Source organism: Phyllobates terribilis, unplaced genomic scaffold (assembly GCF_046119375.1).
Source record: "Phyllobates terribilis strain yellow unplaced genomic scaffold, ASM4611937v1 Scaffold_445__1_contigs__length_1489776, whole genome shotgun sequence".
Taxonomy (NCBI): domain Eukaryota; kingdom Metazoa; phylum Chordata; class Amphibia; order Anura; family Dendrobatidae; genus Phyllobates; species Phyllobates terribilis.
In genome coordinates this window covers 1,242,897-1,256,676 of record NW_027363205.1, presented here as the reverse complement: position 1 = coordinate 1,256,676, position 13,780 = coordinate 1,242,897, and positions in this window count along the sequence as shown.

The following is a 13,780-nucleotide window of genomic DNA, read 5'->3' as shown; positions in this document are numbered from 1 at the left end:
TCCGAGATGCGCAAGACACATAAGTGCCTTCTTGCTGCACTACCTGCAGCATGACCCTCATATTGTCAGAATTCGAAGTAATCATGACTACTGGGTTGCCACACTCTTAGATCCCCCAAACTTTTCGATCAACCTTTTCATTTTAATAAAGACCAAAAAAATGGTCATTTTTGAAATTATAAGCATTAGCAGGTTGTTAGAAACTGAAATCAAACAGTTTTCAACTCAAAACTTTATTCTAGTTGATGTTACATTTTCACATAGGACCCCTTGTTCGAAAGGAGCTTCTGAACTCTCTCGTCCATTGAATTTGTCAGGTTTTGGATGGTTTCTGCTTCAATTGTTTTGCATGAGGACAGAATACCCTCCCAGAGCTGTTGCTTAGATGTGAACTGCCTCCCGCCATCATAGACACTCCTTTTAATGATGCTCCAAAGGTTCTGAATGGGGTAGAGGTCAGGGGAGCATGGGGGTCACACCATAAGTTTGTCCCCTTTTATGCCCATATCAGCCAGAGATGCAGATGTTTTATGTGCAGCATGAGATGGTGCATTATCATGCAGAAAAATGATCTTGCTGTGAAATACACGGTTCTTCTTCTTGAACCACGGCAGGAAGTGCTGTTTGAGAAAATCCACATACATTATGGAGTTCATCTTTAGCGCCTTCAGGGATCCTAAAGGGGCCGACAATCTCTCTCCCCATGATTCCAGCCCAAAACATAACTCCACCTCCTCCTTGTTGGCGCTGTAGCCGTGTTTGCGTGGGGTGTCCATCAACCAGCCATCCTCCACTCCATCCATCTGGACCATCGAGCGCTGCACGGCACTCATCCGTGAACAAAACTGTTTTGAAATCAGTCTTCATGTAATGTTTGGCCCACTGGAGCCGTTTCTGCTTGTGTGAAGTGGATAGAGGAGGTCGACAGGATGGCGTATGCACAGCTGCAAACCTCTGAAGGACCCTGCATCTTGTTGTTCGGGGGACGTTGGAGGCACAAGCAGCTTCAAAAACTTGTCTGCTGCTATGACAAGGCTTTTTTGCCGCTGCTCTTTCAACCTGACGTAATTGCCTGTAGGAAAGAGTCCTCAATTTGCCCTTATCAGCACGCACACGTGTGTACTGTGAATCAGCTACATACTTCTTGATTGCCAAGACACTTCATCCTGATCATCGCACAATGTTGATTGTAGTCATGCCTTGACCTAAACACTCCACAATTTGTTGCTTCTCAGCAGCCGACACATCCTTTTTCTTTCCCATTTTGGCAGAAAATGTAGGCTGCTTAATAATGTGAGAGAGCCTTCTTAAGTAGTCTTGCCTTTCATTGGACACACCTGCCAAACTAATTAGCACAGGTGTCTGCAATTGCTTACAGTGATATTAAGAGCCCTGACACACATCACCATCAATGAGTTTAACTGACAAACAAACAAATTCTTCCCTTATCACTCCTAAACACTTTTTGCATAATAATTTGGAACGCAGTGTACATGTGCTTTTCCACAAAACACCAGTGGTTCACGTAGTGAATCTTACAGTTCTAACTTGCCAACCGTGGTCTGTATGGAGTTGTTCAATAAAGGGCCCAAAATTAAGATAACATAGATGGGAGAGGTCTCTATGAATAGGAATTCCTAAGTATTTGATACCCTGTGAGGGCCAGGCAAAGGGAAAGTTGGACTGGATGGAATCCTATATGGATTTGGGGAGGGAGACATCGAGGGCCTCAGACTTCACTGCATTGATTTTAAAATTTTACCATGTAACAAAGTGATCTATTTCCGCCATAACAGCATGGATGGATATATGTGATTGAGTGATATATACTAGGACATCATCAGCAAATAGAGAGCACTTGTACTCGGTGCCTCCCACCTCAATCCACCTAATATTGGGGTTATGGCGAATTGATGAGAGCAGGTGCTCCGTCACTAGGATGTATAAGAGAGGGGACAGAGGACATCCCTGCCTTGTCCCATTGGTGATTGTGAAAGGTGATGAAAATATTCTGACGCACCTCCTGGGCCTTGGGACACCCGGAGCTGGACCCTTTTTGGTGGATGCTGGTGGTTGTAGTCTTCGTGGCGGCGACCCGGTTCCGTGGCTCAGGGCGGTCAAACCAGTGGCGGAACTATTTATGTGGTTTTGATGTTTAAATGTCCGACTACACCACCCGTGGATTGCGGTCAGGGTGAACCGCCGCTACAGGGCAGACCGCTGAGGCTGGTGTTGTGGGTGCAGCAGAGCGTAGCATAACTCCCCACGGGAGGAGTATAGCCTCAGGGCAGTGTATGCGGAGGATGGGGGTGATGGTGCAGGGCAGCAGCAGTAACGACACGGAGTCAGAGATGCAGTTCAGGGCCTTTACTCACAGTTCTTATTATCCAGACCACGTCTGCAGGTAACGGCTGCCCACGTCGTACTGTGCTCACCAGGTGAGGGGCTCAGACAACTCCCAGATAACTTTGGAGCACTTCACAGGACCCCCTTTGTGTGTCCTTTGTCTGGCCTTTCTTACCAACACTTCTGTCCGGCTGCCTCGGGCCTCCTCTTGGTAAACTTGGCGCCAGTTTCCCTGACCCTATGTGGTGCCTTCCTAGCGGGTGTAGCGAGGGGCTGCGCCACATAAAATGTCAGAGCCTCCGGTTTCTAGCTGAGGGTCGTTTCCTGCCTCCACTAGTTCGGGGACCGGTCTCCCCCTTTGGCCTGACCCCTCCACGCAGGTGGATTCGGGCGTGCGGTGGCGACTCGCCCGTCCGCACCCCTGGGATCCCTTCATTCCTCGTTCCTGGAGCCTTCTCCGCTCCTCTTCCTTCCTTCTCCCTCTTCCAGGCCTGGGCCTCTGTTACTAGGCCCGCCTCCGGAGCAGAGCTCATGCAGAGCCCCTGCTCCCTGCCACTTCTGCTCAGACTTCTCTGCACTGAACTAAGATGGTGCCCACCTTTTATACTCCCTTCTCAATGCACCCAGGAACTGCTTCCTCCCTGCTCCTGCACTACAGGGTTCCCCTTCCTCAGTGTTCCCTCCCCCCACTCCAGCCAGGGACAGGGACTGTCGTGCCCATCTCAGGGGCATATTGGTCGCCCTGCCCCACGGCAATGTGGTGTAATGCATGCAGGTGTCGGGTCCTGATCCACACCCCATCCTTACCTGAGAGTGAGATATCACACCTCTGGGTGAGGTGCAATACGTCTGTAGCAACTGAGCCCTCAGGGTGCTACAGTTCCATTTATCTTCAGCCTAGGTGACGTATTGTGATACAGGGCCGTGATTTTGGCTATAAAAGGGTCCCCTAGACCCCTACCCCAAGATTTTTAAGAGAATCATATATGGCGTGCCAGGAGACTCTATGGAATGCTTTCTCAGCATCCAACGAGAATATCTAATTACAAATTTTTAACTGCATCTAGCCCAGGAAATACTTTGTGCCTAGTAGCAGTGTCTGCTAGTCAGCGGATTATCCCGGCTGTTAAGCAAGCTACACCACCTGTAGTTTGGACACTTAATTTTTTCAAAGGAAATGCTTCGGGACCACGGAATATTCAGTGAAGAGCATCAGGAGGCACCCCAAGGCATAGGGGCTGGGACTGGCAGTAGGATACCTTGCGGTGGACAGCCGAGCTCTATCCTAATAAAAGCTTTTTAACTGCAGCAGCTTTAGTGGACGCTACTGGAGCTGGAATTACGCGGCTGCTGGCATGAGACTTGCCCTCCAATAGATCCTTGTAAATGGATTTAAAGTGTATTCATTCAAATTAGAGAGACAATTTAAATTAAAAAGCTTAGAGCTGCCTCCACCACAGGAGGGCTCGCTTGACCCACCAGCGGACAGGCACCAGTATTGGGAGAGGGGGGCTGGCCATCAGGGTTCACCGCGGCTCTGGCACAAACCCGGCGACACGGAGGTGGCACGGGCAGGAGCGGACTGGCCGTGTCGGCTTCTCACTTTTTGGATTTTAGAAGGGCATGAAATGCCTATATCTGTGTCTCCCCCTCCTTTTACTCCTCCACCTCTTTCATTTTCGCATGACTATATGTACTTGTCACTTTTCCATGTGTTAGTTATGTCTTCTGAGCAGTTTGTCAGCTTTTGGACACCTTTGAAGGTGTTTTCTATGTGTTTCTATGTGTTTTGTTTGCCTGCCATTGGTTTTAACGGTGTTCGAAGGTGTTCGACGAACAGTTCCACGAACAGTTCGGCGAACACACGGGTGTTCGACGAACCGAACCGAACTCGAACACTACGGGGGTGGCTCAACACTAGGCTAGAGTTTCAACCGAAGGCCATTAATAATAAAAAATGGACTGACTGACCACAGCATTCACACTAGTTGTGAACTGCCTGATTATATTTACGGTAGACTGTGGGCCAAACTCTGTCTTGTAAAGTGAGGAACCCCCTATTCTATTTCATAGAATAGCCTTGTAATCAGCAGTGTAACAATCAATACCGCAATTACAAGACACTGACCACACTATTAAGACTACACTGTGGACTGAATGACCACAGCATTTAAAAGGACTGACAGTCCACAGCGTTTGAATTAGTTGTGGACTGACTGACAACAGCATTTACACTAGTCTAAGGATTGACTGGAAGACAGCAATCACTGGAAAAGGACATCATACTTTGAAGTATAGAAGGAAGAAAGCAAAGAGGAAGACCAGCAGCCAATCCAAAGGATTGACACTATCAAGATAACAGTGGAGAAGACCCTAGTGGACCTATGTAGTCTTTCACAAAATTGATCTTCCTAAAGATCGTTAATTCATCAAGTCGTCATAGCTCGAGTTTCAACCGAAGGCCATTAATAATAAAAAATGGGCTGACTGACCACAGCATTCACAATAGGTGTGGACTGCCTGACTACAGCATTCACACTAGGTGTGGACTGCCTGACTACAGCATTCACACTAGGTGTGGACTGCTTGACCACATTTACAGTAGACTAGACTGTGGGCCAACCTCTGTCTTCTAAAGTGAGGTATCCCCTTTCCTATTTCATAGAATAGCCTTGTAATCAGTGGTGCAACAATCAATACCGCAATTACAAGAGATTGACCACACTATTAAAATTACACTGTGGACTGAATGACCACAACATTTAAAAGGACTGACTGTCCACAGCGTTTGAATTAGTTGTGGACTGACTAACAACAGCATTTACACTAATCTAAGGATTGACTGGAAGACAGCAATCATGGGAAAAGGAACTTCATACTTTGAAGTATAGAAGGAAGAAAGCAAAGAGGAAGACCAGCAGCCAATCCAAAGGATTGAAACTATCAAGATAAGGGTGGAGAAGACCCTAGTGGACCTATGAAGTCTTTCACAAAATTGATCTTCCTAAAGATCGTTAATTCATCCAGTCGTCATAGCTCGAGTTTCAACCTTAGGCCGTTAATAATAAAAAATGGGCTGACTGACCACAGCATTCACACTAGGTGTGGACTACTTGATCACATTTATAGTAGACTGTGGGCTAACCTCTGTCTTCTAAAGTGTGGAATCCCCTATCCTATTTCATAGAATAGCCTTGTAATCAGCGGTGTAACAATCAATACCGCGATTCCAAGAGATTGACCACACTACTAAGAATACACTGTGGACTGAATGACCACAACATTTAAAAGGACTGACAGTCAACAGCGTTTGAATTAGTTGTGGACTGACTGACAACGGCAATTACACTAGTCTAAGGATTGAATGGAAGACAGCAATCAATGGAAAAGGACATCATAGTTTGAAGTATAGAAGAAAGCAAAGAGCAAGACCAGCAAACAATCCAATGGATTGATACTATCAAGATAATGGTGAAGAAGGCCCTAGTGGACTGATCTAGTCTTGCACAAGATTGATCTTCCTAAAGATCATTAATACATCAAGTCGTCATGGCTCCAGTTTCAACCGAAGGCCATTAATTATAAAGAATGGACTGACTGACCACAGCATATAGACTAGATGTGGACTGCCTGACCACATTTACAGTAGACTGTGGACTGATTGAGCATAAAATTTAAAATAGACTGTGGACTCTCTGACTACAATTTTTATAATAAAATGCAGACCGACTGACCACAGTCTTTATCTTTGAAATAAGTAATTTTGGCCCTAGAGTGTTATACTTTTTGGTGTGTATAGCATGTAGCAGGAACATATTATCACTCTTTTGAATATTTACAGGTGACTGACGCCCTTTGACATCGTGGGATTTGAAATGTTTCCTTGTGAACTCCAAGAAAAGAATGTGGAAAGTCACATAACAGGTAATTAATATTCATATTAATTACTGATAATAGTCAGTCTAGGCATAAGTTCTAGACCTGCGGAGGTGTGACAACACCTTTCTGATACATGAGAATATACTGTTAGTGGTTTACATATCTTTATTTTCTATACACAATTCCTAGTATAACACAACTATGTCTTAGGTAGAGACATAAGGAACACTTCTTTTCCTTATCTTCTGTATTCTAAAGTGAGGAATCCCTTATTCTGTTTCATAGAATAGCCTTGTAATCAGCGGTGTAACAATCAATACCGCGATTACAAGAGACTGACCACAGTATTAAGACTACACTGTGGACCAATTAACCACAAAATTTACAAGGACTGACAGTCCGCAGCATTCAAATTAGGCGTGGACTGACTGACAACAGCATTTACACTAGTCTATGGATTGACTGGACGACAGCAATTACTGGAAAGGGACATTATACTCGGAAAAATAGAAGGAAGAAAGCAAAGAGGAAGACCAGCAACCAATCCAAAGGATTGATACTATCAAGATAACAGTGGAGAAGACCCTAGTGGACCGATCTAGTCTTGAACAAGATTGATCTTCCTAAAGATCGTTAATTCATCCAGTCGTCATGGCTAGAGTTTCAACCGAAGGCTGTTAATAATAAAAAATGGACTGACTGACCACAGCATTCACACTAGCAAACAGACAAAAGCCCTATGTAAATACATAGAAACATAGCTGATAAACCGTGTGCAATAATATACGGTCAGCATAAATTCTACTCCAAACACATTATAACAACAAAAGAGGAAAAAGAGTGATTCATATCAAGAGTATTATTTTATTACATATCGAAACTTTACATGATTATGTCAAAGTAATCATAGCAATTAATAGCACTAGAAAATGGGGAACACACAAAGAATCCAGGGGATAGTAGCACTAGATAATATGCAGAGACACAATAATGACCCCACATGGGGATGTCAGGTATCAAAATAATGCAGTGGGGACCTTTAAGGCAAGAGGCTGACTCAAGGAACAGTTGTAGCAGAACAGACAGTATGTAGAATCACATCATCATAGACAATAAGACCACCCAAATGTTCCCTTCGCTCAATATTATAAGAGGAGCCATCTTACCAAGGATGCAGAGGTTTAAAGTGCTCAGTGCCAAATGCCCATGTGGACAAAAAACGCCTCGACGCGCGTTTCGCCCTCAACCGTAAGGCTTTCTCAAGAGGCGGATCACTGGATGTGCATGAGGACCTTAAATATGGAGAACTGGAGGATCATGTGACATGTCACGTGATCGTCCCGATAACACGACTTCTGCATGTTGGTGCATGCGCCGTGGGCCACCTGTCGTGAGCGCGTGACCAGTCCGTCACGCCCCCTAGCACGTGTGGGCAACACAATGCCGGAGACGACAGATAGCGGGGCATGCGCTCCAGAGGGAAGCCACACGGCGCGCATGCGCGCAGCGTATATCGATGTTACAAAAGACCATCCCTATAAGCGGGATTAGGAATGGCTCACAGATATCATTATGGCCACAGATAAATCACCATTATACAAGACAATCAAATCCCTTTTATGTCAATCGCCCATCACATGGTAGATATAACAATATGAATCACCACATATGATATTAAGGGATAACAATAATACCCCCAGAGGGCTACATAGTAAATATGTGCGTAAAGCAAAGGAAAAAGATATGTATATAATGCCTGGTAAAATACAAAGTATACCACATCATCCATATAATTATTCATAATCCAGTGCTCATGGGAGGTTATGATGTTACATTTTCATACAGATGTCCAGATGGTGACAATTGTTGGAAACAGCGGAAGTGGTCCCCAGAAAAAGGGGGATATTCAACGGTTGTACGGCACATCAATACTAAATAAGAGGACAATAAAAAAATATTAAAAATTAGCAATATAAACAAAGTTAAAAGAAGGAGACTCACACATGGGAACAAGATTCCAGAGATAACCAGAAAAACAGGAGAATAGAGCCAAGGAACATAAAAAAATATAATAATAGTATAATATATATGCCTTCTTATTTAAAGAAACGCAGCAAAAGTTAAGGCCTCATTCAGACCATGTGGGCTCACGGTGTCCAGATTCACGATCCATCGCGCCTCCCTCTGAGCCAGGCGCTGTTTCATGTTACCACCCCGAGAGCCAAGTCGCACCGCCTCAATGCCGCGTATCTGCAATGTTTTCGGATCGCATCCATGGGCGGCCTTGAAGTGTCTAGGAAGCGTCTTCAGCTCCCGGCGGTCAGCCACTGTCTTGGCCGCGCCAATGTCCCGCACGTGCTCACGTACCCTGACCCGAAGCTCGCGGGAGGTCAAACCAATATAAATCAAATTGCATCCACAAGTGGCATAGTATATTACGTTACTAGTGCCACATGAGATGTACTGTAAGATTTTAAATTCCCGAGAGCTGTCAGAGGACCTGAAAATAGCACTACGTAGGACATTGGCGCAGGCAAGACAGTGGCCGCACGGAAAACATCCCGCAGTGGGACCGCGAGAGCCAAACGGGTTAGATACAGGGGGGACATAGTGGCTTGAGACGAGCAGGTCCCTCAAATTCCTCCCTCGACGAGCGGTCATAGACGGGAAGGGTGCGAGATGGTCACGAAGTAGAGGTTCGGTCCCAAGAACCGCCCAATGGCGGCTCAGAATCTGACGCATCCCTTCCCATTCATGATTGAAGGATGAGATAAACCTGATCATCCCAGACCCGTCCCCGCCTCGCATCTGGCCAGCGCGATTCGAATATAGTAAACCACTGCGAGATGCGCTCCGTGCCCTATCATAGCCACGTCTAATGCTTCGGTTACTGTAGCCGCGATTTCGAAACCGTCTAGTGAGGTCGGCAGCCTGGGCTTCAAACCTAGAGTCTGTAGAACAGATACGCCTCATCCTCAGGAACTGTCCGATCGGGACAGCCCGGATCACGGGTAAATGATGGGCAGACTTCGCGTGGATCAAAGAGTTAACCGACGTAGATTTCCTGAAGACGTCAGTCTGGATAGCCGAAAATGCATCAATCTCCAAACTCACGTCCAGGAAATCAATACGCTTGGTATGGTAGGTATAAGTAAGTCCACTAGTTGTGGACTGCCTGATCATATTTATGGTAGACTGTGGGCCAACCTCTGTCTTCTAAAGTGAGGAATCCCCTATTCTATTTCATAGAATAGCCTTGTAATTAGCAGTGTAACAATCAATACTGCAATTACAAGAGACTGACCACACTATTAAGACTACACTGTGGAGTGAATGACCACAGCATTTAAAAGGACTGACAGTCCACAGCGTTTGAATTAGTTGTGGACTGACTGACAACAGCATTTACACTAGTCTAAGGATTGACTGGAAGAAAGCAATCACTGGAAAAGGACATCATACTTTGAAGTATAGAAGGAAGAAAGCAAAGAGGAAGACCAGCAGCCAATCCAAAGGATTGACACTATCAAGATAACAGTGGAAAACACCGTAGCGGACCTATGTAGTCTTTCACAAAATTGATCTTCCTAAAGATCGTTAATTCATCAAGTCGTCAGAGCTCGAGTTTCAACCGAAGGCCATTAATAATAAAAAAATGGGCTGACTGACCACAGCATTCAGAATAGGTGTGGACTGCTTGATCACATTTATAGTAGACTGTGGGCCAACCTCTGTCTTCTAAAGTGAGAAATCCCCTATTCTATTTCATAGAATAGCCTTGTAATCAGCGGTGTAACAATCAATACCGCATTCCAAGTGATTGACCACACTATTAAGAATACACTGTGGACTGAATGACCACAACATTTAAAAGGACTGAAAGTCCACAGCATTTGAATTAGTTGTGGACTGACTGACAACGGCAATTACACTAGTCTAAGGATTGAATGGAAGACAGCAATCAATGGAAAAGGACATCATAGTTTGAAGTATAGAAGAAAGCAAAGAGCAAGACCAGCAACCAATCCAATGGATTGATACTATCAAGATAATGGTGAAGAAGACCCTAGTGGACCTATCTAGTCTTTCACAAAATTGATCTTCCTAAAGATCGTTAATTCATTCAGTAGTCATGGCTCGAATTTCAACCGAAGGCCATTAATAGTAAAAAATGGGCTGACTGACTACAGCATTCACAATAGGTGTGGACTGCTTGACCACATTTACAGTAGACTAGACTGTGGGCCAACCTCTGTCTTCTAAAGTCAGGTATCCCCTATCCTATTTCATAGAATAGCCTTGTAATCAGCGGTGTAACCATCAATACCGCAATTACAAGAGATTGACCACACTATTAAAATTACACTGTGGACTCAATGACCACAACATTTAAAAGGACTGACAGTCCCCAGCGTTTGAATTAGTTGTGGACTGACTAACAACAGCATTTACACAAATCTAAGGATTGACTGGAAGACAGCAATCACTGGAAAAGGAACTTCATACTTTGAAGTTTAGAAGGAAGAAAGCAAAGAGGAAGACCAGCAGCCAATCCAAAGGATTGACACTATCAAGATAAGGGTGGAGAAGACCCTAGTGGACCTATGAAGTCTTTCACAAAATTGATCTTCCTAAAGATCTTTAATTCAAACAGTCATCATAGGTCGAGTTTCAACCGAAGGCCGTTAATAATAAAAAATGGGCTGACTGACCACAGCATTCACACTAGGTGTGGACTGCTTGATCACATTTATAGTAGACTGTGGGCCAACCTCTGTCTTCTAAAGTGAGGAATCCCCTATTCTATTTCATAGAATAGCCTTGTAATTAGCAGTGTAACAATCAATACTGCAATTACAAGACACTGACCACACTATTAAGACTACACTGTGGACTGAATGACCACAGCATTTAAAAGGACTGACAGTCCACAGCGTTTGAATTAGTTGTGGACTGACTGACAACAGCATTTACACTAGTCTAAGAATTGACTGGAAGACAGCAATCACTGGAAAAGGACATCATACTTTGAAGTATAGAAGGAAGAAAGCAAAGAGGAAGACCAGCAGCCAATCCAAAGGATTGACACTATCAAGATAACAGTGGAGAAGACCCTAGTGGACCTATGTAGTCTTTCACAAAATTGATCTTCCTAAAGATCGTTAATTCATCAAGTCGTCATAGCTCGAGTTTCAACCGAAGGTCATTAATAATAAAAAATGGGCTGACTGACCACAGCATTCACAGGTGTGGACTGTCTGACAACAGCATTCACACTAGGTGTGGACTGCTTGACCACATTTACAGTAGACTAGACTGTGGGCCAACCTCTGTCTTCTAAAGTGAGTTATCCCCTTTCTTATTTCATATTATAGCCTTGTAATCAGTGGTGTAACAATCAATACCGCAATTACAAGAGATTGACCACACTATTAAAATTACACTGTGGACTGAATGACCACAACATTTAAAAGGACTGACAGTCCACAGCGTTTGAATTAGTTGTGGACTGACTGACAACAGCATTTATACTAGTCTAAGAATTGACTGGAAGACAGCAATCACTGGAAAAGGACATCATACTTTGAAGTATAGAAGGAAGAAAGCAAAGAGGAAGACCAGCAGCCAATCCAAAGGATTGACACTATCAAGATAACAGTGGAGAAGACCCTAGTGGACCTATGTAGTCTTTCACAAAATTGATCTTCCTAAAGATCGTTAATTCATCCAGTCGTCATAGCTCGAGTTTCAACCGAAGGCCGTTAATAATAAAATATGGGCTGACTGACCACAGCATTCACACTAGGTGTGGACTGCTTGATCACATTTATAGTAGACTGTGGGCCAACCTCTGTCTTCTAAAGTGAGGAATCCCCTATTCTATTTCAAAGAATAGCCTTGTAATCAGCGGTGTAACAATCAGTACCGCGATTCCAAGAGATTGACCACACTATTAAGAATACACTGAGGACTGAATGACCACAACATTTAAAAGGACTGACAGTCCACAGCATTTGGATTACTTGTGGACTGACTGACAACAGCATTTACACTAGTCTAAGGACTGAATGGAAGACAGCAATCAATGGAAAAGGACATCATAGTTTGAAGTATAGATGAAAGCAAAGAGCAAGACCAGCAACCAATCCAATGGATTGATACTATCAAGATAATGGTGAAGAAGACCCTAGTGGACCTATCTAGTCTTTCACAAAATTGATCTTCCTAAAGATCGTTAATTCATCCAGTAGTCATGGCTCGAATTTCAACCGAAGGCCGTTAATAATAAAAAATGGGCTGACTGACTACAGCATTCACTCTAGGTGTGCACTGCTTGACCACATTTATAGTAGACTAGACTGTGGGCCAACCTCTGTCTTTTAAAGGGAGGAATCCCCTATTCTATTTCATAGAATAACCTTGTAATCAGCTGTGTAACAATCAATACCGCGATTACAAGAGACTGACCACACTATTAAAATTACACTGTGGACTGAATGACCACAACATTTAAAAGGACTACCAATCCACAGCATTTGAATTAGTTGTGGACTGACTGACAACAGCATTTACAGTAGTCTAAGGATTGAATGGAAGACAGCAATCACTGGAAAAGGACATCATACTTTGAAGTATAGAAGGACCAAAGCAAAGTACAAGACCAGCAAACAATCCAATGGATTGATACTATCAAGATAATGGTGAAGAAGGCCCTAGTGGACCGATCTAGTCTTGCACAAGATTGATCTTCCTAAAGATCATTAATACATCAAGTCGTCATTACTCAAGTTTCAACCGAAGGCCATTAATTATAAAGAAAAAATGGACTGACTGACCACAGCATTCACACTAGTTGTGGACTGCCTGATCGTATTTACGGTAGACTGTGGGCCAACCTCTGTCTTCTAAAGTGAGGAATCCCCTACTCTATTTCATAGAATAGCCTTGTAATTCGCAGTGTAACAATCAATACTGCAATTACAAGACACTGAGCACACTATTAAGACTACACTGTGGACTGAATGACCACAGCATTTAAAAGGACTGACAGTCCACAGCGTTTGAATTAGTTGTGGACTGACTGACAACAGCATTTACACTAGTCTAAGGATTGACTGGAAGACAGCAATCACTGGAAAAGGACATCATACTTTGAAGTATAGAAGGAAGAAAGCAAAGAGGAAGACCAGCAGCCAATCCAAAGGATTGACACTATCAAGATAACAGTGGAAAAGACCTTAGTGGACCTATGTAGTCTTTCACAAAATTGATCTTCCTAAAGATCGTTAATTCATCAAGTCGTCATAGCTCAAGTTTCAACCGAAGGCCATTAATAATAAAAAATGGGCTGACTGACCACAGCTTTCACAATAGGTGTGGACTGCCTGACCACATTTACAGTAGACTAGACTGTGGGCCAACCTCTGTCTTCTAAAGTGAGGGATCCCCTATCCTATTTCATAGAATAGCCTTGTAATCAGTGGTCTAACAATCAATACCGCAATTACAAGAGATTGACCACACTATTAAAATTACACTGTGGACTGAATGACCA